Source organism: Papio anubis, chromosome 14 (assembly GCF_008728515.1).
Source record: "Papio anubis isolate 15944 chromosome 14, Panubis1.0, whole genome shotgun sequence".
Taxonomy (NCBI): domain Eukaryota; kingdom Metazoa; phylum Chordata; class Mammalia; order Primates; family Cercopithecidae; genus Papio; species Papio anubis.
The window spans coordinates 99,693,037-99,719,294 of NC_044989.1; the positions used below are offsets into that span (position 1 = coordinate 99,693,037).

At 40.5% G+C, this 26,258-nt stretch overlaps 1 long non-coding RNA gene across 1 annotated transcript in view; it reads right to left on the minus strand.

The window, feature by feature from the left end:
* Window positions 1-532: 532 nt before the first annotated feature.
* LOC110741147 overlaps window positions 533-26,258 on the minus strand; it is a 174,166-nt gene continuing 148,440 nt past the window's right edge. Inside the window, exon 4 of the long non-coding RNA XR_004178414.1 lies at window positions 533-2,062. This is a non-coding gene — a long non-coding RNA (uncharacterized LOC110741147). The remainder of the gene's footprint in view (window positions 2,063-26,258) is intronic.

The window sequence follows — 26,258 nt, forward strand, 5'->3', positions numbered from 1 at the left end:
TTTAATTAAGAAAGGCTAATTAAGAAAAACTCTACATTTATCTTCTTATCTACTTGTCAGCATAGACTCTCAGACATTACCTATATTTGTTTACAATTTGGTTACTGGCTTTCTATCAGTGAGACCGTGATGATTCTTGGTTTATATCAAGGTCGGTACATTGTAAGGATTTTGATAGTGTTTTTAAGAGTTGAATAAGCACAAAGATAACTTTTAGCACAGTAGATCCTAGTTACACACCACACACACACACATATGTATGTAAAATACTAGTTACATGATGTGCCTTTATATGTTTTTGCTCGGTTAATTCAAGTGGAAGGCATGTGCGTACAGTCTGGCCTTCTCGCTCATTTTTCTTTTTACCCAGAGTGATGGCACTTTATCAGGATAATTTAGATAAATGTCTTTTCATGGAGTTCACTTATCCTTCCAGCAAACATGATCGACAAAGAGCCACGAAAGACGAATGACATTGCATTATGATCAAACGTATACTCTGTCAACGCAGGAGAATCTCAAGGTGGCCATCTTCCTTTTTCTTCCTTTTTTTTTTTCCACCTAATTTGATCAACATTGCCAACAATGAAAACATCCACAAAATACAGTTTTTGTGGAGATGACCAGGGCTTCTAAGAATGAAAAGTGAAAACCTGAAGCAAATGGATCTCAACTCACAAGTCAGCAGTAATCCAACGTGCCAGCCTGACAATTCTTATGTAGATTGATCAGAAATAAATGTGACAGACTGTGTGTCTCCTTTCCCCAGCTTTGTCATGGCAAAAGGGCGCTACAGCCAAAAACAAGCTCTGCCTTTTTAGTCCATTTGAGTCCATCTCTTCTGCAGTGCTTCCTTGCCTTTCTTTGAACGTTTCATTTGGGGGCCAGCTGGAGTTATTACAGACAAGAAGATAAGCCAAAATAACTGGTTAGTAAGAAGTTTTCTTGAAACTAATTTTCCTCTCTACTTCATCTACCCACCCAATCCTTTTTTGTTGTTTTTACGTGAGGTTTCTTTCCATGACCCTTAGTTTCATGATGACTGACTTCTCAGAAGGCAAGTTTGTGTCAGCACATGGAACACACGCATCAGTGTGTTATCATATCAAGGACTGATTCCCCTGAGACCTTTCTTAATATTTAATATTTCAGGAGAAAGTTGATTAGGCAAGCACTCGTTTTTCCGTCCCAATCTGTAATGATTGGGTAGCATTTAGACTTATGCAGGATGAAAGGGGACAGGATCTCACTGAGGAGAGTGAGGAGTTCGAGGAAAGGGTGAAATTTCGTTTCTTTCTGGCACGCACAAAGTTCTGATTTGGATTTTTCTAGATATGGACTTTCCTAAGTTTTAGTTTGTCTGAAATTTGACTTTCACTTTTCAATATTCATGATTCAAAAGTGTCCGTCTCCCTTGAGCAAAGAAAGTTCATGTTGATCATATGAGTTTGCAGAGAAACAATCTCATGTATGTGTTGAATGTGTGTGTGAGAGATATTTATGAGTATTGCTTGAAACAGTTCTTTCCACTTATCAATATGGAGTTTTATTCTTAAAATGTTTTGTTATCTTAATTCATTTCTACCTATACCAAGGAATAATGTAGACTAATAAATAACTACAGGTTTTCCAACTATCACTTCTCATATAAATGTATAGTTTTAGAATTCAGTGTACCAGCACAATAAAATTTTTAAAATATGGTTTATAGTTATTTTGAAAGAATGAGTGACTTGTTAAAAATGTCATTTTTAAATATTAAATATAGCATTATATGCAAGAGGACTTGACCTGAGGAAAAAAAATACATGCATCTCTTCTGACAAAAGTGGTACTTCTATAAGGTATTTCTGTAGATAACTCATGTGTTCAAGTTATCTAAGAAAAACACCATTAAAAAGTTACAAGATATTGAAAGCAAATACGTACTCATATTTGACAGCAAAATGTGTAAGATCTTTGATGTTGCTGTCCAATTACCTAGGTCTGAGTTGTAGCCTCACCACCCATTAGCTGTGTCTTCTTCGGCACCTTCCATCACCTCTCTGTTACTCAATTTCTTCTGCAAAATGAGAACAATAATTTTACTCACCTCATTGGGCTTTTGTAGGATTAAATCAGTATAGTATCTAGCACATATTAAGCACACACAGAAGTTGTATCTTATTAATAAAGGTAAGTTTTATTTTTCTCTGTGGATAAAAGATTTTACATTTCTACCAAAAACTCTAGGGCTCCTTTTGCTAAAGAGAGAAGAGCCATTTCACAGATAATATTCGTACAGTGCTGATGTCAGTGTTCCTAAAATGCATGAACCCTGTGATTAGCCTATGAGACTCCTGTCAGTGTAGACCAGGGTTGGTCAGCCCTGCATCCTCCCCAACCCTCTGCAATGCTCTGCTCATAACGTGCCTCCATTTAATGTCTATTCAAGGAAAGATGTGTTCCACACCGAGTCCCCTTCCCCTAGAATCAGAAAATAGCTAATAAATGTGACATTTACTGCCATAAAATATGGTTTTTTAAAAAGTTCATCATTGAAATTAAAAAATGGGGCTTCCTTTACATAGTACCCATTGTGAACAAATTATCTGATTCTGTATGGTCCTAATTGTGGGTGTGCATTAAAGAAACAAATTGAAGGTTATCTTAAGATTACCTTATTGTAGACAGAAATTAATGGCAAAATGGAAAGCAATATGTTAGATATAAATTTTGGTTTTTAAATGTTTAATTGTTTGTTCCTTCTTTTTTTTTTTTTAAACTGGTAAATAGGGGACACTAAAAATGACTTCTGCCTTTCTTCATAGATTAATCTGCACAGTAATAACAATTTTTAGCATTTTGAAATTTTAAGGAGAAAATATTAAATAGAAATTTTAATGTATTTTGGCCTGATGGCTTTCTTATCAAAATTCACCATTTTTCAAGTTTGATATTCACTGTTGAAGAGATTTTGACTTGCGTAATTGTAATGAAGCAATGACTACATTGCTGTTTGAAATTTCCTAGCCATAAATGGAGAGTCCCTTTACTTCCTGAGAAAATTGGGTCTTTAAATGGGATCCTAGCAGGTGGAATAGCCCCTCTGAAGGGTAGGGTTACATGTGCAACTTAGATGAAATCTATGAGGTATTCTTTCTATGAAAGAGATTGAGAGAATGGGGGAGAGAGAAAATGTGAGTGAATGATTAAATGAACTTCAGAAGCATTTTCATCTGGGAGACAAAGTGTGAAAGGAGGAATAATAAATGACTCCCTGCCTTTCTAGAAAACGGTTGGTATCCATTGTCTATTCTGGAAGCCATCTGATAGCCCATGCCATCCACCAATGGGCATAGAAAAGTTTACATAAAAGAAAAGGGGTCAACTCAGTAGAGAGAAGGGGCTTAGCCAAAACAAACTGAAATGCTTCATTTCACTAAGGTTTGATTAATAGGATATTAGACACCTAAGACCGCTGAGACAAGAGCTAACTAGCCTTTAGCAAACTGCACTGTGAATCATACTTCACACATCAAGATGTGAGGTAATGAGATTCTCAAAAAGTACTACATTTAGAAACAACCCCTTAAACTCGAACGCACAATTCCCAACTCCTGCCAGTTCCTGGCACACTTCCATGGGTGAAGTTGGAAAGGAAGCTCTGTGCTGTTTTTTTTAGGGGTAGTTTTTGTTTGTTTGTTCCTGACCACTGATAGCATGAGCTAGCAGCTGGTGTGAGAATAAAGGAAAATATGTGTGTATTGGCAGCAGACAATTTATAACATGGCGTGATTATTCTCTCAGAGTCTTAAACATCAGAGCTTATGGCTTAAAAAATAATAATTCACAAGGACAACTTTACAACTGCGCACTGAAGGATTTTTGCTGCTGTTGTGTGATATAGGATTTTTTTTAAATCTAAGGGGATGGGCCCTTAAAGATTAGTGTGAATTTCTGACCAACATGGTTCATAATTGATCAATCTTGAACATTTAAAATTTTTCTTAAGGATTTTTCAGCCACCACAGGCCATTTTTAGCCAGGGAGTCGGCACTAGGTAAACCTACATCTCCACCTAGTGGTGTCAGGGAACAGCTAATTACTTTCTACTACAAGGAAACAGATTTAGTCACCCTTGGCAGGCAGCATGAAAGTCCTTGGTCGCTGCGTAGTTGAAGTACAATATTTAAAGATAACATTTTAATCTCAGAATATTCTTAAATCCTTTCCATTGCCCTCCATATTTTCCTTCTCCTCAACCCTAAAAGCTGACATTATTAGATTGCAAAATAGCTGAAAAATATTCCTCCCACTCCATTTTTCATTCTTGCACTGTGCTCAAAGACTTTGACCAAAAACTCATTTGGGTAGCAACGGATCATCTTTGAGGATGCCCCCACCCACCTCTGCTTCTTATCCTTTGCCAGTTCACTTTTGGCAGGTGTCCCCACAGCAAGAGAAACGAAACCGAAGGTTCCATATAGATGTCTCAAGGCTCATTTTCAGTCGGCTAGAAAAACTACTTATAATGCTCCTGCAACCCACAAGTTAGGGATGGGGCCACCTCTGCGCTCCACATCCCAGGTCGTCCCAAACAAAGAAGGCATATCAAGACTCATTCTCACGCAGCAGAGATTCTTAGCTCTTGGTGCCTGGCTTTGACATTAAGCCCTGACCCCTGTGCTAAAAAAGAACCGGTTAAGCCACACTCATATATCTAAAGCTTATATGATTTGAATAATCAATAAACAATTAAGACTGTTTTGCTCCTTTAATACCAAAAGGACATTTGAATTTGGTCACAGTCAAAAGGAAATAGTTTGTTTTGCTTTTAATTTGATTTGCAAGATTACAGAGCATCTGTTCCTCAGAGATGTCATTTCAGCCAATTATATAGATTGTCTTCTAGTCGCTTTCTCGCCACTGGATTCATCACTGGTATCATCCACACTGTAGTGAAATGGAGGAGCCAGGCTTTTTGGCTGGAATATGTCTGGAAAAATTAAAGCTCACTAAGAGAGTCATTGCTTGCTAATCTCTGTAATTAAGCACTACTCGTAGGAGGGTATATTACACTGATGGAGGCTGTTGCCACTGTATTGGTCCTAAAAATGTTCAATAACCCTACTCTGTAATGTTGAATTTTTCACACCTGTTAATTAACACCCACTAACTTATATAGAAGGCAGAAAAAAAGTATAAATTGTCAGTTTGCTGCTACTCTAGCCTATCTTTTCTCCAAACCTAGTGTTCTGGAATGTGGTTCCTTAAATTGCAGGAAAGCTCCATGTGTTAAAAAGTGGAGAGGGAAAGGCTAGAACAAGGGGATTCTTAGACCATTTCAAATTTTCTCCATGTTTAGGGCAAAAGGTCCACAATTCTTTAGCTCAGACGTTGAAATTCATCTGCTGTCATCATCTGCATTGCCATTAACACAGATCAATAACACAGTGACTTTTTCTTATAACGCAGTGACTTTTTCTCATAACTTTCCACCTGTTTCTCAAAACACAGCACTGACCGTAGGTGGGAGAAATTTTGCTTGGTTTGACTGCTAACGAATTCTCAATATTATGTTCTTTAAGTAAAAAAGAACTGTAGTTTACCATCTCTGGGCCTGATTTTTATAAAATTACGTTGAAATAATCAACACAACCTCACTCCTTGAGCATCCTTTGACTTTTTCCAGGCTCAGACATTAGCGATAGTCACCTGAACATGAAGCATTCCAACTGAGGACACTTCGACCTTCCACAAAAGGACCAGTTCAGAATGAGGCACCAAAGAATCACACAGATTCTCAAGACTCTGTTACACTAAAAGAGACTGGTTTTAGGTAGAGTGGGTGAGAAAAAGTCTTTTCTGTGTATGGGGGGTTACAGCTGACCATAGGCTCCTTGGAGTCCAGCAGATCCTCTGAAGCACAGACAATGCACAAAAGTCAGTCTCTCCTAGCTAAGCCTGTGAGTGTGATGCCCTCCACTGAATGAGCCAGGATTATCTAGTGAGGTGGGACCGTAGCTGAGTTTCCATTAGGGTTTCTAGTAGAACATATACATGTACACACACCCAGGCACACACACATGCACGCTGCCTTTTCAGTTCATCAGTCAAACATTCAATGACTCCCTAAGTTAACCCAATTGTGAACCTTGTATTTTAAAATCGTTGAGTACTTAAGTAAGAGTTGTAAATGTCACTCCACGGGTGATTTATGAGCTTGGATGTGTGGGGTTGCTTTTGGCATCTTACTACCACCTGCCTCTCTCCTCACACCTACTGATCTAAGGGCAGAGGATGTGAAAGTTTCCCTGCTGTCAAATCAGCCCATCTACCAACACTGTTATTAACAAGGAAAATATGTGGGGCATTGCTAATGAGTTTTTAAACTCCAGAGTTAGGTCCATGGTAAAAAGTCTTTCCGATCTATTAATAACTGACTATTCTGGCCCCTGAGATAATGGTTACACTGCGTCTTCTGCTGTCACAAGGTGTCACTGTTAGTCAGGGACCTAGTGCAGCCTGGTGGGCACTTATGCATTATGGGGTAGACGCCTGCCATGGCCCCCATCCCTGCCGGTTCTGTGGCAATGCCTCATGCTGGGCTCCAAGGGCGGAACTCTGTTGGTACACACTGGATGCTCAGCTCCCCCAAGCCCAAGGCTGTCATGAGTCACGAGCAAAAGGACTTCCAAGCTCAGGGCCCCTACTGAGGAGGTCTTGGGTTCATGTTATCAGCACTGAACTTTCTCAACACATTTCAGGGAACATAAATTTCCCACTTTGAACTACACTCACCAGGGGGATGGATCCCTTCTCTGCAGAACCGCCATATATCAAGGGCTCTTACAAAAAGTTCAGGCTTCAGTGAGCCAAAAAGGTTCTACCTTCCCCTGAGACCGGGAATCCAATCTTCTTCATTTATAGAACAAAAAAGAGATTATTCCCCTATACAAAAAAGAAAATCTCCCTGACTGGCATGAGTTTTTAAAATTCTATATCTCCTATTCTCTATGTCAAGCATTGTGAACCTATGCTGAAATGCTCCAGTTCTTTTTTTTTTTTTTTTTTTTTTTTTTTTTTTTTTTTTTTTTTTTTTTGAGACAGAGTCTCGCTCTGTTGCCCAGGCTGGAGTGCGGTGACATGACACGATCTCAGCTCACTGCAAGCTCCACCTCCCAGGTTCACGCCTTTCTTCTGCCTCAGCCTCCCAAGTAGCTGGGACCATAGGTGCCTGCCACCATGCCTGGCTAATTGTTTTGTACTTTTTAGTAGAGACAGGGTTTCACCGTGTTAGCCAGGATAGTCATAGTCTCCATCTCCTGACCTTGTGATCCTCCTGCCTTGGCCTCCCAAAGTGTTGGAATTACAGGCGTGAGCCACCGCGCCCAGCCAAATGCTCCAGTTCTTTAAGATAGATTATATTCTTCTTTGTTAATAGTCACTGAAACATCATTCTCTGACTCCTAAGCAATAGCTTGGTGAAACTTATTTTGTAATGAACATAAGAGCCAAACAGCAAGGCTCAGCCTGTCACATCACCCACAGGCGGGCATTCAGCAGGAGCTGGGTGGCTTTTTTATTCCAGCAGGGGAAAATTCTCGTCTAGAAAGAAGCTGCCAGTCACGGAAGTCCAAAACTGGAGAAGAGGGATTCCAACAAAACCCTACACTAAGGAGCAACTCTTGTGTGGGTGGAAGGACCCACCATACACTTGGTCGTTGTTTTCCCCTATCATTTGCCTCCCCCCCCCCCTTTTTTTTTTTTTTTTGAGATGGAGTCTTGCTCTGTCACTCAGGCTGGAGTACAGTGGCATGATCTTGGCTCACTGCAACCTCCACCCCCCCAACCGGCTTCAAGAGATTCTGCTGCCTCAGCTTCCAGAACAGCCGGGATTACAGGCACACGCCACCATGAATGGCTAATTTTTGTATTTTTAATGGAGATGGGGTTTTGCCATGTTGGTCAGGCTGGTCTCGAACTCCTGACCTCAGGTGATCCCCCTGCCTCAGTGCTTTGCTTTTGTTTGTGTGTTATGTTGCTCCTTTTTTTGTGTAAGGAAATTTAGTACCTCAGTGAAGGAACGTAAAATGGAAACCAAAAGAATTCAGTAACTCACTGACATCTTTTAAAATACAAAAATAACTCCAGAGGTGCAACAGGGTTCCCACATCACAGCAAGAAAACCAAACCAGAAGTGCCACAAAATATAATAAAAGAACAAATTAAGGACTTCATGGAAATCAAAGGGAAGAGACTGAATCTATTTCCAGTGCTAAGGCATTCCTGGGAGCAGGCAAGACACTGCAAAAAAAAAAAAAAAATTCAAAAGTATACAAAAAACTGTCCAATTCACAAAGTCAGAGATTTGCTTTTGAAATCCCACGTTGATTTGAGCACGTCAGGGTGGGAGGTGGGGGGCCTAGTGCTTTCTAATGTCAAATGTCTTTCTTGTGAGGATAGGCTCTGAACAGACTGAATTTTCCATTTGCTATACATGGAGCTGCTAGAGCTCAGTGGAGTGGTTTAGAAAATTTAAACTGGATAGTCACTTTTTTCTCTTCATTCTTTAAGTAGTCCTTCAGTCCCCTACAGAATTTAAAGCTGTAATATGTTTGGAAATACTGGATGGGTAGAATGGGAGAGAAGTCCAAATTTTGTGATCCCTATCTAAGGCAAACTGTATGAGCAAACACTTAGCTGACAGCTCTGGCCACTTTCTCCAAGTCCCTCAGAGAAATGCGAGATGCCAGGAGTACTTCGTAAGTAGTTTTCTAGTGATCATCTTGAAATCCCAGTACTTAAATGATGGTGGATATTACTAAGCCTTGGGAAATACCATTACCAGTCCCAAATTGAATCACAAAGTCTTGAAGTATGACATGGGAAGAACCCAACACACACCTCAATATTGGACTAAATTTTGTAGTTTTCTGCTCATGGTTGTTCTAGGAAAACAAACTACCGTGTGAGGAGTTTGAAGCAGCGGTAGCCTCTCAACCTTAACGCCTTAATACCTTGTGATTGTTTATAACAAGTATCAAGGCATGTGCTATTTATTTTTCTATCTCTTGGTCTATATTTTGATTGGATAAGAGCAACAATTACTGCTTTTCTTAGTATCTCTAATGGTTACTGCAATGTGGGTCTTGGTAGATGCCCAGTAAGTAAATGTTGAGTTAATTGTTCTTATAAATAAGATACAACAGGAGTGGATCTTTTTAACTCTTGAAATGTGCTGATTTATTCTGTCATTTATTATATGAGAGAGAGAGAGAGTTGAGTATTTTAAGTCTCTTTGTTGCTCTTCTAAAAATTGAACAGGATAATTTAAATGGAGCATGGACTAAAGAGAGATTAGAATGAATAAATTCTCAAAATCTAAGAATTATTCCATCACTTCTCACATACACTTATTTCAACAAGACTAACATTATTTGAATCAATAGTAATGGAATTACTGACATCTGATAGCTTAAAATAATGTTAAGGCTCATGCTAAAACTTCTTCATGACAATAACTCGGCAAATATTATCAACCTAAACCATCATTTTAAGCACTTCCAAATATTAACATATCCATATGTCCTCATGAAAGCAGAATATCCCAGAGTATGCTAACTCACTGATGAGTCATCTGAAAGAGCATTCATATAGATACTTTTGTTTCTGTCCTCTCTCAAGTTGAAAATCATAATAAAACTATAATGGCTTTGAAGGTGCATTTTTATTCTTTTTCTGTTTTATTTTTATATTATTTTCAGATTTCCCTCTTCACTCTCCAAGGCCCCAAACTTCTCCTATGAATTTTTCTCCAGCACATTTGTAAATAAAAAGTTACAGAGAGTAAGGCTCAGTCATGGCATGTCTTTTCGCCATTTTCTTCCTTACAGACTTCTGCCTTTTACCCCCAAATTTTCGGATCAAAATGAAGAAATGTAAGCTGCAATACTCTACAAGAATCCTTTCTGTCTTCACCTCATAGGTTTGACAAATATTTCAGAGTTTGTGGGAAGGGGGAGAAACGGGGCACCTTGGGGGATAGGCACATTGGGAAAGGTGGGCTAAGCACTAAAGGCATGGGGTGCAGTGGTTAAGATCACTTTTCAGCATCACTGCAGCTCATCTAGATTCCTTGTCTTTAGAGTGGAAACAAACATTGTACTTGCTATCCAAGTGCTGTGAATTAAATGAAATGATGCATATGGAGCACCTAGTTTAGCCTCACAGAGCTGGCAATGCTGAACAAGAAGACAATCGGTTCTGTGGTCCTGGATGACTTTGGATACCTTGAATTGCCACATACTTTTAGATATCCTCCTGTTTCCTCTCAATCTCATTCTTATTCTCTCTCTCCCCTCCCCTCCTCTCCCTTCTTAACCCCTCCCTTCCCCCAGCCCCTGTCTCCCTCTCTCTTTTCTTATGCCATTTCTTTCCAATCTTTGTTGTTTCTCTCCTATATTTCAACTTCTAATTCAGTAGCAGGTATGTTCAACTTAAAAGGAATGTTGCCATGTTTGTTCAATGAGTTGAACCTACACCTAACATTTTATCTGTCTAAACCTCTAAATACGAGCAGACAGAGCCCCAAGAAACATTTCATCATACAAGACCAAGTTGTGATGACTGTGCCTCTGGTACTCCTCACATTGACCCTGCAAGGTCAGTGTCATTCCAAAAGGAGGAAACTGAATGAGCAAAATCAAGGCTCATACAGACTCACCAACGTAACCCAAGACAGAACGGAGCATAAAATTAGGTCTGTTTGACTCCAAGATCACATTTTCCCATTAAGTCTTTGAGAGATAAAATTCACATCTCAAAATAAATGGTCTAAGTGACCTTCTAGACACCTGAGTAGAGATTTCTTTTCCTAAATCTAGCCACATTCCAGTGTTGTAGCATGGATTTGACATCCTGACTTTAATAGTGTGGAACAATCTTTTCACCCTATATTCATAAGCTGTAACCAGAAGAACTAAGTGTGGCTGCCTACAAAGTGTTCTTAACCCTGGTAGACTCTTACGTCTGCTTGCATCCATATCCCATACTCAAAAGTACCAGGACCCAGCAGAGAATGCTAGGATCCAGTTTGCATGGCTGTTTTTCCCCTGTGCCTTTCCTGAACTGCTTTTTCTCTTAGGTCAGCCAATCTCTGCTACAATCTTCTCCTCTAGTCACTCTTCTTTCATAAATTTCATTCTTCAAGTCATAATACTATAATACTTTTCTTCCTTAATTATGTCTTGGAAACACAACACTGAGGCTTGCTACATGTTGAGACTGTAATTCATTAGCACAGAATGATTGTGGGAACATGTCCTCACTTCTCATCAGCAATTGGAATGTGGATTCTCTCGCTGTTTAGCTTTCCACAATCTTTATGAAACAAAATGCAATATTCGTTTCTAAGGCTTTCCTGAGCAACTGTCTTTTAATGGGAAAACTTTAACAAAAAAGTATGTATCGCATGCCAAATAGCTAACCTCACTCTCATAAATATTTATATTTTAACAGAGTTGAAACATCATTTGTAAGATGGATGTGCTTCTTTGGCATTCCAACAAGAAAATGTCTTGGGAGCTGAGCCCGTTTTTACAGCTAATGGGCCCAAAACCCTTGGTCATGTACTAGGGATTGGGTGGGGCAGGGGTGGGGGGGTGGCAAAGAAAATCACTGTGTTCCAGAAAGAGGTCATCTCAGAAGAACTTCTCCAATATCATCTTTTCACTAAAGTCAAGATGAAACAGGAGAATAAATGTTTGGGAATGTGGTTTGGAAGGATCTCACGCTGCTGTTTTGAAGTGGTGTGTCCCTCAGAGAGGTTGGTTAGCATGGTGTAGTGACTGGCTCTCAGCGTGTGGTCCTCATGCCAGAAGCAGCATCTGCTGGGAACTTGTTAGAAGTGCAGATTCTCAGGCTCTTCAACAGACCTGCAGAGTCAGAAGCTCCAGTGGGGGGAGAAAAGAGTGTTCTGTGCTCTAACAAGCCTTCCAAGGGGCTCTGAGGCACACTAGATTTTGAGAAACATAGTGACTTATAGCCCTGGTATTAGAAAACCCTGTGTTTAAATCTTTCCCCTTTATCCCTCCTCAACCCCCATACTACCCAGCTGGCCCTTGGTGAGTGATATAATCATCTCATTCTCTTTATCTATGAAGAAAAGGATAATAGTACTTATTTCATAGATTTGTTGCAAGAATGCATTGAGAAAAAGATATATAAATTGTTTGCTCCAGTGCATAAAAAAGCAAACAGTGCAGTACACTTATGTATTATTATAAATAATAAATAGATACAGTTTAATTAAATAATCTACATATAGACTGTAAATGCATGAGGAGAAAAGGTACATTTTTAAACAATGCATTTATAAAAGTCAAGACAACCTTGATTAAATTTGGATGATTAAAAGTAATTGTATGTGAAAATCATTTTTTTCTCTCCTGTCAAAGAAAGATGAACTTTTTGAGGATGTGTCACATGCCAGGGGCACCTTTGGAGCATGACTGTAAATTCTCTGGGCCCCTCCTTCTGCTCTGTCTGCTGTAGCAGAGACTACTTCTGAGCAAATGTTTGTCAATTCTGCCAGGGGCAATGCTCAGCACCCAGACCTTGCACCAGGGCTACCCCTCTACCTCTTGTTTTCTGCTCTATGGTTTCTCTGACTTTATGGCCACAGAAGGCCTGAGAAGCTACTCAACATTCACCATTGTACAATTGGAAGTGCAGGAGAATTCATGACCCTGAAGCTACTAGAAATGGATGGGAGACAGGAGTCAGCAGGTTTCTCTTTTCATCCACTAGATGGACGGTTCTCACACACATTTCAAAACCCCTTTGGGGAGATCTAGTGCCAACTCAGTGAGACAACTTTGGATTTGTTTTCTTTGCCTCCGTGCTACAATCCCCACCCATCTTACCCTCTACTCTTGCTCCCTGGGCCCACTTCCAAAGTAAGCCACCAGCATCCGAAAGCTAGTCTCAGCCCCTGTTAGAGGACCTAGGCTAAGTCAGCCAACTTCAGACAAAAGGAATAATAACATAAAAGTTGATTTTTTCAAAAATGTTCCTCAATAATTCTGGATGTAGACCCAAGATCCTTAAGCTGAGATCAATGCATGCATTTCATATGGTTCCATAAAGCAACTGAAAATTTATCCAAATTTTGTGTATGTACATTTTTCTATATAATATCTTCAGTAGCATTCAATGGGCTCTATGATTAAATAAAATTAAATTTACTCTTCCTGTAGGTGACTGGACAAATTATAGTACATTTGAAGGACTCTAGAATATTTTGGAAGATTCATATTTCAAAATATTAAAGAGTATTTAAAATGGATGGAATGTCAATGAGGTCTTGTTTTCTGTTTGACTCTTTTGCTGTGAGGATGAGACCACTCATTCTGTTACTTTTATGTCCAAATCTCAAGGTTTTGTTTGGGCCAACACAGCTCTAGGTCTCAGATTTAGCCTCTGCACATCTCCAACCTTATGTTCTTTCACCCTTGTTGATTTTGTATTAGTTTGCTATTAATGCTTGTATTAGTCCATTTTCATGTTGCTTACAAAGACATATTTGAGACTGGGCAATTTACAAAAGAAAGAGGTTTAATTGGACTTACAGTTCCATGTGGCTGGGGAAGCCTCATAATCATGGTGGAAGGCAAGGAGAAGCAAGTCACATCTTACATGGATGGCAGCAGGCAAAGAGAGAGCTTGTACAGGGGAATTCCTCTTTTTAAAACCATCAGATCTCATGAGACTTATTCACTATCATGAGAACAGCATGGGAAAGATTTGCCTCTGTGATTTAATTACCTCCCACTGGGTTCCTTCCACAACACATGGGAATTCAAGATGAGATTTTGGTGGAGACACAGACAAACCGTATCAATGCTGTAACTAATTACTGCAAACGTATGGCTTAAAACAGTACAAGTTAGTTCTCATACAGTTCTAGAGGGTAAAAGTCTGAAATGTGTCTCCCTGGGCTAACATCAAGGTGATAGTTGGGTTGCATTCCTCCGAAGGCTCTGAGGAAGGAATTTTGTAAATTGCCCAGTCTCGAATATGTCTTTGTAAGCAGCATGAAAATGGACTAATACAGTGAGGCCTTTTCCGGTCCTCACTGTAGCCTCTTGCTTGTGTCATCACTATTTACATTGACTCCTACTTCCCTCTTACAAGGACCCATGTGATTACATCGGGCCCATCTGGAAAACCAGGAAAATCTTGCCATCTCAAGATCCTTAACCACATCTGCAAAGTCCCTTTTGCCATGTGGACCTTGCATATTCACGGATTTTGGAGATTAGGACGTGGCTATCTTTGCAGAGCCATTATTCGGCTACCACAATGTTCTTTGACCACGCCAAAAGCACTCCACCACAGGAGATCTGAACGTGCTGTTCTCTCTCCCTGGCTTGTTCTCCCTCTTGTTACTTGCGTGGCCAACACCCTCTCTTCATTCAAGTGTCTGCTCAAATCTGACTTCCTCAGAGAACACCCACACCCCCACCATGATGTCCCCTATTTGTGATACTCGCCGTCACTCACTATGCCCTTTCTCAGCTTTAGTTTTACTTAAAACAATTATATTAAGAAACTAGATGTTACATACACATTTGTTGTTTTTTAAGAAGCCTGTGGTCTGGTAGGAAAGACAGAAAAGTAGTTCCAAAAGGCAATGCAATATACAATAGGGTAAAAAAGAATAAAAAGTTCTAGCTAAGGAAGGTCTGAGGAGGAAAACACTCACCAATCCTAGGGAAGGTAAGAAAGGTTTTACAAGATTTTCTGTGAAAAAAACATGACCTGTTTGAATGGAGCAGAAGGGGTAAAGCAGTGCCCTGAGTTGTGGTAGTGCCTCTGAGCATGGCTGGAATGTTAACGTAGACCAGCTTCCCACGTGCTCACAGCAGCAACTGTAATATTGAAGGCCATGGCAACTTATTAAGGGTTGAGTCGTATACTGTGTTTGTCTCCTGCTCCCAATAATTACTGATCTAGAATGTTGGCTGCAGAAGGGATGGGTTCCCTCCTCTGCATTTTCCCAACAACATTACTTTTCAATGTATCCAGGTGCATCATTTAGCCTTACAGAGCTGCACTTACAAACGCAGAAGCTGCTTTAAATTCAGGAAATACCAGAGATGGAGAGACACTTCTCTAAGGAGGCCTGTTTATGTAACAGTCAGCAGAGACCAAGGAAAGTCCTTCTGGAGCTGCACTGGAGACCTGAGGTTTACCCCAAATATAGCCACTAGCAAGCCCGTCTAACAGTTCCTAGTTAGCAGCTTTGTGTCTGCAAGTGCGTATAATCCTACGCATAATCCTACCTCTGACTATTGCGCCACTAAGAGAGAGAAAGCAGTAGAGAAAAGGCAAACTATGCTGAGATCTGCGCTAGAAAAAATAAAAGTTCATGGCAGCAAGTTCAGATAATGGAAACAAGGCACACTGCAGAAGTGCATATCACTGGCATCTGATTAGCAGAGTTTGAGCGCTGGCTCCACCATTAACGAGCAGTTCACTACCTCATCTGAGACTCAGTTGCCTCATCTATGAAATGTGGATAATGATACCATTTGCTTTAAGTGGATTGAGGATAATATGAGATCACCTGCATGAAGCACAAAGCAGCTGGCATGTACTATGTATTTAATAAGCTTTAGCTATTTCTATCATTTTTTTTATCATAAATATTCAGACACTAATCTTGGCACTGCCATTTGCTCTTTGATATGGAGGTAGTCATATAGACCCCTCTCTGCTCTGGTATTTTTCTTTTTAATTTCACAGAGGAAGGTGAATTGCAGTGCAGACTGCCTTGTCTTTGTTGCAAATGGTGAGGTGAGGGTATCTTCCCAACAGTAAACTCTTGATCTTACCTCCCTAGAGGATCCCGAAGGCACTGCCTGGGCAAGGATGGAGGCAACCATGTGATGATTCCTCATGTCCTGTAGGACCAATGACTACTCCACAAAGTCTGGTTTTCTCAAACATTCTTTCCAAGACAGGAACATGATGCTTGCTCAAGAAAGTGTGTTTGGTAACTTTTAAAATACACAATTCGCTTTTCATCGGAACCGAGGCATTTTTACGCCAGGTGCTGCTTATCTTCTGGAGTATTTGTGTTTTGAAAGGTAAGGCTTTGGATGAGAAGAAAAGCATTTGGAGCCAGATGCTATCTTTGAAAGTCAATTCCAGGTGCTGCTGCAATATTGTACCTGTCCAAAGCCACAAGTCTGCCCTTTTGGACAGACTTTGGGAAATGCATTTCCCTATGAAATGAGTTAACTGGTATTAGTAGTAATGAGGATTTTAGTAACAGAATTCTATATATTCCTCCCCCTTTATAGTTTCTTGACTAAAGGGGAAAATGACAATGCCTTATATTTAAAACTACAAGAAAGGGGTCAGATCACTCTATCCATCAGATTTTAAACAGGGGCCTGGTGAAGTAAGAGGATAGCTCTGATAAATCAAACTCATTAGCTTTCAAATTTGGCCTTCATAAACCATAGAAAGCAAAATACAACAGGGGGCAGAGGGAGGTGAATTATCACAAATAGGTCATTCCATTCTACCTCTGAAACTGAAACACATCTCTTCATTTCAGGTCAATTTATTTGTGAAAGGAGAGAATCTTGGTACCTTCCCACATTGTCTTTATTTTTCAGGACAGCCATCATATACCCACAGAACCCCACCTGCATAGTCACAGCATAAAAAAGCAATCGTCCCCACTCTGTGCTCCTCCCAACAACTTGATTTTACTCTTTCTTATGCGGAAGGTGGTACCTGCAATGTTTTATTTAATGATGTCATCCCTTTGATTTTGTTCCAGCGATTAATTCAAATGTGTACTCTGCGGAGCTGTCATTTGACACGGGGAGCTGCTGATGCTTCTTTTTGTACCTATACCAAATGGCTTTCCAAATAATTTCAGTTCCTTTAAAATTAATGGAAGATTCTACCTAAACAAATAATCACTTTTCTAAAGTTTCCCCACTGATTTATAAGATGCCTTCTTGCTATGACAAGTACTATTCCTTAACCCTCCAAGATAAAATGCGGCTGTGGTGGTCTTTTTATTGTTATCCATTATTTATACAGGGCATGGGTGTAGGTGCAGCTTTGTAGGGGGTGTGTCCATGCAACAGACAGAACAAAGCAAGAATTTTCCTTTGGGGGTTTACAATATAAATGTACACAAGGACACATGAGACAATGAACAGCGATAAAACACAATGCAATGCGAACAATTTTGAGAAGTGAGTGGTTATTGTAACTGAGATGCTCTGCGGAACAGACGGTTTTTAAGGAGGTTTGTGATGAAAGAAGGTGAGCAGGTTTGCTCTACATTAATAGGAGGTTCCTGTGAGACTTTGAGAAGAAGAGAAAAATGCGGCAACTGAGGGAAAACTTTTTTCTCTCCACAGTCTAGATGACTGTCCTTTGCTTCCCTATTATCAATATTTCAAAATTAGAGAGATGGCACTCAGTCAGTGGCCATAGTTCTTCCAAATAAAATGGGAAGGGAACAAGCAATCATCGGGGCAGTAGAAAGACATGGTGCTGAGCACTGGGATTACACAAACCTGGGGTCAAATTTGGGCTCAGCTGGGAGTTGTTGGGCAAGTAACTTCGCAAACCTCAGTATGCTGATCTTTAGAATTATTATTACAATTCCATAAACGCTTGGAGCCAGATGTATTTTGGAATTCAAAATAATTCAGAATTTACACAAGTAATATGATATGTACACTACATATGTCATATCTCCCCGGTGAGGTCTACAGTAATAAATAACAGACATAATTTTGTAGCAAAATATCCAAAGCAAGTGCAATAAAGAAAGGCTCTAAGTAGCCTCATGTCTATTCCATCTAGGTTTTTCTGTCAGATGAATTGATGTTAAATTTTTGTGGACTGGGTGTCACATCACATCTTTCTGTAAGGACGGGGAAAGCCCAGCACAGCAGCGTGGGATGGAAGAGTAGGTCTTAGTAGTCAACACAGAGCAAGCACTCGCTAAACTACCAGTCTTGATGTTATTATTTCATCTGATTCTCCACCAAGTCAAGCTGATCTTATGTCTGGCCTCCTTTTATCTACAGCACCAGCACTCCAGTCCAGGTTACCAGCTTTCCTCGTGGACAACCCACAGCACTCACCTACCTAGTCCACGACACGTCGGCTCCTCTGAGAAGCAGTGTCTCCATAAACCATTCTCCACACCAGAGCCCACGTGATTGTCTCAAAATGCAAATCAGATTCTGTCACATCCCTGCTGAAATTCTTTAAAGATGTCCCATCATTCCCAGAGAACCAGGTCCACAAGACCAGACCGTACTCTGGCAGCCTTCATCTACCTCTGTCTATTTCTTTAAACTCATTCTGCTGTCTCGAGTCTTTGTATTTGCTGTTCCCTCTGCCTACAGGCTATTCCTCTCCTCTCCAGTTTCTTTCTCTCATTCTTGGGACAGGACTTCAAAGGTTCCTCTGTGTTGCTCTCATCTGACAGTTGTGATACTTGCACTGTGAGCCTTGTACTATGATACTTGCACGATGAGCCTCCTTAGAATCTAGATTGTGATTTAATCTATATTGCGAGTGTAGGATTGCGATTGCAAGATTGCGATTGCATGTATTTCTGTGGTTACAATCACACCAGCTCCTGATGGGTTGTAGGCGCTAGGAAGTCAGAGGTTGTACCTATTTTGCTCACTCATGGATCACAGCACCCAGTATATGGCTTGGCACAGAGTATGATCACTTTATTTATTACATTCATGAAAAACTAAATGAATGTGAAAAGTACTTGTTACCAGCCAAACTGAAGGCTTGGTAACTAATACACACTCTTTTAGTCCTTTTTAACAATTTTTTAAAAAAATCTCTTATAAGGCTAACTTCAACCCTGTCAGGTATGTGCTATTTTGTAGATGTAATAGCCAAGTTTGAGAAAAGTCAAGGAAATTGCAAAACATTCTGTGCAAGTAAAGTGTAAATTCAGGGCTGGAACAAAGGCCTGCATGGGTCTAAAACTTGTGAGCCTTCCCCTCCAACACACTGTCAAGGAGAAACATGTCAGGGGTATGGTGGGAACAGAAAATGGACCTGTGTAGTTACAGTCTCAGATAATGCTACTGAAAAATTGAGCTTCAAATGGAAGTGATGAGCTGGTTCAAGGTGCTGGAGTGGTCGGAAGCCTGAAGCAATTACTTATAATAAAAGTGCTCCATGTAGGTAATACATGCTCTAGTATGTATTAATAACAAGTGCTGTAGGTAATAGAGCTTAGAAAAAGAAATTCTGGCCGGGCACAGTGGCCCATGCCTGTAATCCCAGCACTTTGGGAGGCCAAGGTGGGCAGACAGCTTGAGCCCAGGAGTTCAAGACCAGCCTGGGCAACATAGAGAGACCCCATCTCTACAAAAAGTAGAGAAAGTTAGCCAGTGTGGTGGTGTATGCCTGTAGTCTCAGCTACTCAGGAGGCTGAAGTGGGAGGGTGGCTTGAGCCTGGGTGGTTGAGGCTGCAGTGAGCTGTGATCACACCACTGCACTTCAGCCTGGGCAACAGAGAAAGATTCTGTCTCAAAAAAAAAAAAAAAAAAAAATTCTGCTTGGCGTCTTGCACTCAAGGCCAGTTGTATCATCTGCTTTCTGGAGAAGTTAAGCATAGCCACAGGGGACAGGCCTATGGAGCAGCCTCTGACCAGCAGAAGAGAAGATAAAAGTCTCTTCTTGGGGCAACTGTCCGGTCAGCACAAAATCGCCTCCTACTCATGCACAAAGTCTATTGTTGCCCTTAGGGTAAGCATGGGTACATGCTCAGCTCCTCTTTTAGCCCTAAATCAAATTGGAAACCTTGATCATTTAGGAAGCCACCTACTCTGAGTGAGGTATTAATATTAAGTTCTTTACTTACGTGAGCTCAATGAATATTTAAATTTTGAATAAAGATAATGGTTGATGATAGCCAATTATTCCTATTAGAGATATCATTATCATTATTGACTTTCATACCAAATTTTGAAATGCCATACCTTTTCTTGTAATGATAGATCAAAAAGTTAGAAAGGTATATGGAACCTAGAAATCAAAAAACTTTCAAGAAATAATTTTAAATAATTATCAGAATTCTGTGGGGAAATAACATGTGTTTTATATATTTAAAGAAAAAGCAAGCAATAAAAGGTTACTCTTTTGCTGTGCACTTACAATCATTGAATGTCATTCTACAACACTGATACTTCTTTCAGGAGACTCTGCTATGAGAATAGGTTTTGGTGCATAAGGATAAATCCTAAGGTTAAGGAATGTGTCAGATGGTTATAATTTGTCCAAAGATATGAACACCACAGGAGATGTGAACATGGAGAAATGTTTCAGAAAGAAGTGCTGGAAAAAATAAGGCAAGTTCCATCTGTTGCTAATGGTCACTGCGGGCTGAACAAATATGTTAGATTAACTCTAAAAACCCTGAGCTGTTGAAATTATGAAGAAAGTTGGATCTGAATTAAGAAAATATATTCTGAAATGAATTTTATGTTTTTAAATTAAAGGGTGACTCTGCCACAGGCTTTACTCCTGTGCAATGTGTGGTTTGGATCCTCGCCCTTAGATCAGCTGGTTTCCTCTCATCTCAGAGCTGCAGCCCTCTCCATCGTAAAACGAGGATAGTGAGGGCTATTGCCAGAATGAATGAGCTCATACCTCACATAAGAGGCACTAACTAGAGCGACAGAATCACTCCTTCACACAATTTTTCATAACTTTGTCCATTAGGTAATTGGGGAACTTTCCAAATAAAAATAAATTCTATCAGTGAATGAACTTAGATTCGATGCAAGATACCGTGTGAATGACAGCAATCCTAAAGATCAACTGACAGTGACCTTTTTCGTCAGGCCTTGTAACCATGACCCCCACCCCCTATTCTTACAGTTAAATTAAAATCATTATGCCATTCTATATTGGCCTCATTCCCTGGTCCCAGCTGATCGATCCAGAGATAGGTAATTTTGTTAAACCGGGCCAATGAGAACCTTCCCCTGAATTTGTGGACATGGAACTAGGCAGTAAAATTGAAGTCTTTTCCCCTGGGACCAGAATAATAAAATATAAAGCCAAGGAGTTAAAGAGAGCCAAGATCCAGCCACCTGGGGTGCTTCTGCAGTGAGGCTGCTGGGCAGAGAGAAATTCTGATAGGTCGAGTGCCTGTCATTGGCGGCCACAGCAGCCCTAAAGTCCCTGGCAAATGGTGGTCCCTGGGAAATCATTCCTGGTTGAATGATAAATGAATTAATGATGAATAATGTGATTTTTAGGACATAAAGGCAGTGTGTAGCCTGAAGTACAATTCTCACACCTTTGTCTCTTGCTGTTTGTATAAAACAGTAAATAAAGCTTCAAAGAGACTAAACACTTATTTTGAGAAACATCAGGGAATATGGATGATACCTTGTGGTGAGAAATGAACATACCAAATAATAGATAAAATATTATTAAATTCTTCTAGTCTAAACTTAAATTGGTTACTTTTATAGGTGAACCATGGCGGCACTTATTCTTTAACTATTTATCTTTCCTAATCTCAAGATTGACAATTTTTTTACAAAATAAATAGTATGTATTCACTAAGTCATAACTAAAGCTGCACATGTAGGAAGATATTTTCATATATAATATATTTATGGAAAATAATAAGTGTGGTACTCCTGGTAGCATGCTCCCTAATGCTATTTAATTCAGAAGTGATATAGGGCCTATTTATAGGGGTAAATACAATGAAATAATTCTGCATTGTGTATCTAGAATTAAAAGCAAAACACATAATCTGGTGAAGGTTAATTACATCAGTATATAGCTCCAGATGAATGGGAGTATAGTTATTAAAGTAAAACACTGAGGGCGGTTTTGTGGTGGTAAAAGATTATATATCCATACTGTTAGTTGCTGAAATCCATTATACTCTTCAACCATAACAATAACCACTGTAATAATAAGTGGCACTTAAACAGCACTTTTCAAATCCAGCATTGTAATACTTTGCATTTATGTGGGCATGCACAGTTAAGAGAAGACTTCCTTACGCATTAGCTCATTGGAAATGCACTAGAGGACCTGCCAGGAAGGCTGGACGGAGATGATCCTGTCAACTTAGGATATAAGGAAATCACTGCTCAGAAAGACCAGATACCACAGCCCTCGCTATTGTCTGTAACAGAGACAGGCCCTTACTTGGCTTTCTTGGCAGTTCACATTCTACTTGGGACCATGAGATGAATGTTGTGTCATTCCATACGGGATGTATGTGGCTGTTTGCAGATTGGATGATTGAGTTGTAGGTACTTGAAAACACTTTTAAGATTTGATGCCTCTTTTACAATCTTTCAAAATCAAGCATTAGTTATAGTAATTATTTGGAGTATATCTTAGATTGATACTGCAGTTTACAGTTGACAAAGTGCTTTCACATACATGAGGTCATTTGAATCTCACAAATTCATCAGCAGACAGGAGAGACAATCATCATATTCCAATTTTAGTATTTAAAATATCCGCAACCAGATAGGTTGACAGATCCCTCAAGTTTTTTAAAGCTAGGAATGGCAGAGGGGAAGGGCAGACCAGGTTTTCTCATACAAACCAACTGTGGACACAAGGGATCCTCACCTACATCATTGTAAAAAGAAGCCATTAGCCATGAAACTGCCTTTTTACTTATAAAAATATTTATCAGATGCCAGCCACAGGCTAGGATACAGTGTTAGCTAGTGTTAACGTTGCAGAAATAATTCTCAAAGTCAAATTTCTAACTCTGGGCCTCCTTTTTTCTATTCTAATTTCTAAAAGTGAAGCAATAGTGATATGAGAGTGACTGAATGCATAGGTTTGGGTGTCAGTCTGACTCAGATTTAAATTCTGCCTCTGACTTGCTCCATGATCTTGCACTGGAGGTCAAGATTGACTTTGCTTCTCTGAGCTTCAGTTTACTCATTTTAAATGTTGGATAGATAATCTCCACTTAATAGACTTGCGTATTTCAGGAGACAAATGTGGAAATAAAGGAAGACTATCCAAATGAGAACAAGCAAATGCTATTTATTCAGAGCTTGTCATAGCAAGGGAGTCTGCCACCAGCACTTGTGTTTGGCAGAGACCCAAAGGCAGCCAGAGGGGTGGGAAAGCTTCATGGTGGAAAGCAGGGAAGAGGCTGCTGGTGTGGGGGAGCTGGAGGTGGCTAACTAGAAGCCTGGACTCCTATGTGATTGCTCAGTGGGGCATGTTTGAGTTTCTCTATCTGGTCCTAACTTGGAAGTGGGTTGGGGATGAGGATGGGTGGGAAATTAGGAAGCTGTCGATTATTTGGAGCTGGTTGTTGCAGGGGTTACTGTTCTGCTTTGGGGATTATTGCTAGAGATAGCAGTCTGACTGCCTGCACCTCTGACTTAAGGATAGCAGGCTGGTTCCTGGGCTGGTTGTTGTAGATAATAGGTTTGTTTTCTGGGCAGATTGTTACAGATTGTGGGTCAGAGTTCTATTTTTATACATAGTCTGATGGGTGTTCATTTGTATATTGAATCTCCCAAGAGGGTTACATAGATTCTTCCTCGAGAGCAATGATTTCATGGGCCTTCATCCATTTCCCCACTCCCGTGCCTGCACCAGTACCCCAATGTGCAGCTCACAGTGTCATTAGAATTATCTAGATATCACGTTCTTTTGTTTAAAACCACATTTTTCTGCCTAAAGTTAACATCCTGATTCTACAGTATACCTCACAAGATCATATCACAAGCAGAACCTAGACACTGTCTAGCTTAGGTGTAACAGTCCTGGGGCAAGACAGTAATTCGACTAGCACAACTTGGAGCAAGCTCTCCACTTCTCTGCACACCAGTTTCTGTATCCACAAATGAGGCAACCAGTAGAGCCTAGGTCATGTACACAGGGTTCTGAGCAGGAAAAAGGCTTAGCACCCAGGCTGCCTCCTGCCTCTGCTCTCATCTCCCCAGTCCATGCCTGGCTACTTGATGCAACTCTATCTACATCATTACATCCTCCTCCTTCTTTTTCATTGTGTTTCATCCATCCCATAGATTTTAGCCAATGATCAGTTTTCAATAAATACTTGTATAATTAATTTCCTTCTGAACATGTGCTATGTTACTGCATTTATCTAATGTCAACACCAATATGTTTAATAGTTTGAAAAGGCATTAAATTCATCTCCAGATTTTGAGGGGAAAGAGTGGCCATTCACAGATGTGCAAAGTGGCATGGGCATTCATGAAGATAATTAAACAATCATCCTCCTTTAAAGAGAAATATAACATCTACATGCGTTTTTGTAAAGGTTAAAATAAACCCAGTTGACTCTATCAGAGTCTCTACTCTTCGGAGAGCACTTAGGGGAATCTGGTGGGCTCTTCCAGTCCTTGTTGCATTCCAGTCTTCAAAAGGTGCCTCATATGTAACAGCACAAAACAGGACTGAAGATGGCTCCATGCATGGTGTGAACCAACATAAGGCAGCACTTTCAGAGCATCTGATGTTTAGGAAATTCACTTTGACCTTTGGCTTTCTTTTCCTCAGATATAGGGTCAAAAATCTTCTCTGCAACACCTGTGAATAGCAGACAGGAGACAATATTTCCAACGTGTAGCATTTTGCTCTCTATTTCTTGGAGTTTGTGTGTGCATAAGGTAGAGAGGCTGAGGGGACAATGAGAGAAGATGATTAAGGGAGGGGCTAACCAACTTGGGGGATCAAGGTCAGTGTTTAATGTACCAAAAGGAGGCATTTTAATTTTAAGAAATTATGATCTATTTTGCATAAACTGCTCTTCCTTGGGAAAGGAGTTTTGATATCACTGTTTTGATTTTTAAATGTTCCAGAGTTTTGAAAGCAGACAGATGCTCCAAAGCTGGAGAGACCTGTGGGCATCTGCATCTCACTGGTGGTCGTCTGAAGGCTCAAAGCCCACCTCTGAGCCCAGATGCTGCTGACTTGTGCCCACAGTTCTCCCTTGGACTTGCCCTGCTGAGTCAGCCTGGAAGAAAGTAGCAAGGACCCACAGACTTTAGTCAGCAGCCTGAAAACACAGAATGGAGTTCGCTCTAATAGAGTGTGTACTCATAAAAAGATGTTTAACCTGCATGGGAGATGCCCTATTGTTTTGACCTTCACAACAATTGGGTGTAAAACTTTGAGTAAACACCTTCCTGACACCTATTACAGGGGCTCTGCAGGAGGCACAGCCATTAATCAGAACAGCTGCAGGAGGCAAGGGCTGCTGATGGAGCCCTAGAAGGATGACTTGGTCCCCTGCAGTTCTCTCTCTTTTTCTTCAAATTAAAACCCAAGGAAACTGAGAGAGAAAGAAACTCCATTTGGTTCCTGCTTGCTTCCCAGAAGAAGAGGCAGTTTCAACCTGCCTGGGCCAGGAGGAGGCGGGCATGGAATGGAGACTGCGATGGAGCTTGTCTGTGGCTGTTGCTGTTTGTGTTTGATCTCTGGTGGAGATGAGGAAGCAGAACAGAGATAAGAATGCCTCTCCCAAGTGATTGAAGAAGCCAATGAAGCTGAGCTTGTGGTGACAGGACCATGACTTTCCTGATGATGCTCCGCACATTGATGGCTGAAGGGATATTAGTGAAACCCTACGCAGAGAGCCCCGGTGTCTTCCTGTCCAGAAGCCTGGGAGAGGCACAGCTGCAGAGGCAGGAAGTGTGTCCTGGTTGGGTAAGGGTTGTCCTGCAAGACTGGGATCTTCCTTCTACATTTAGGCCTATCTTGGTACCACAGAACAGAGGCTGAGAGTAGGGGCTGTGGATTCAGGCTGCCTGTGTGCCAATGCTGGCCCTGTGACTTGAAGAAACTGACTTCACCCTCCCCTTCCGACTCTATGAAATGGGTTTAGTGACACTAATATCTAGCAATGAGAGCTTTGACGAGGACCAATGCTGGGTATTACTATGAAAGAATCTGGAACTCCTGCCTCACCTCTGGATTTCTTCTGTATCAAACAGATTATGACAAACCTCATTCTGGGTCACTCTGGAGGCCAAGAGACTTAAGCGCGTCAAAAAGGACAAGTGTATACTGGGCTACAGGCATGAGATAAGTAAAATTAAAAATACCTGGGAGATAAAAATAATCTTTTCACTCTTCCACAGTGAAGGGGACAACATGAGTGCTTGTGTGTTATAAGTGGGGAAATGAATGCTACCACTATACCTACGATTAGGTAA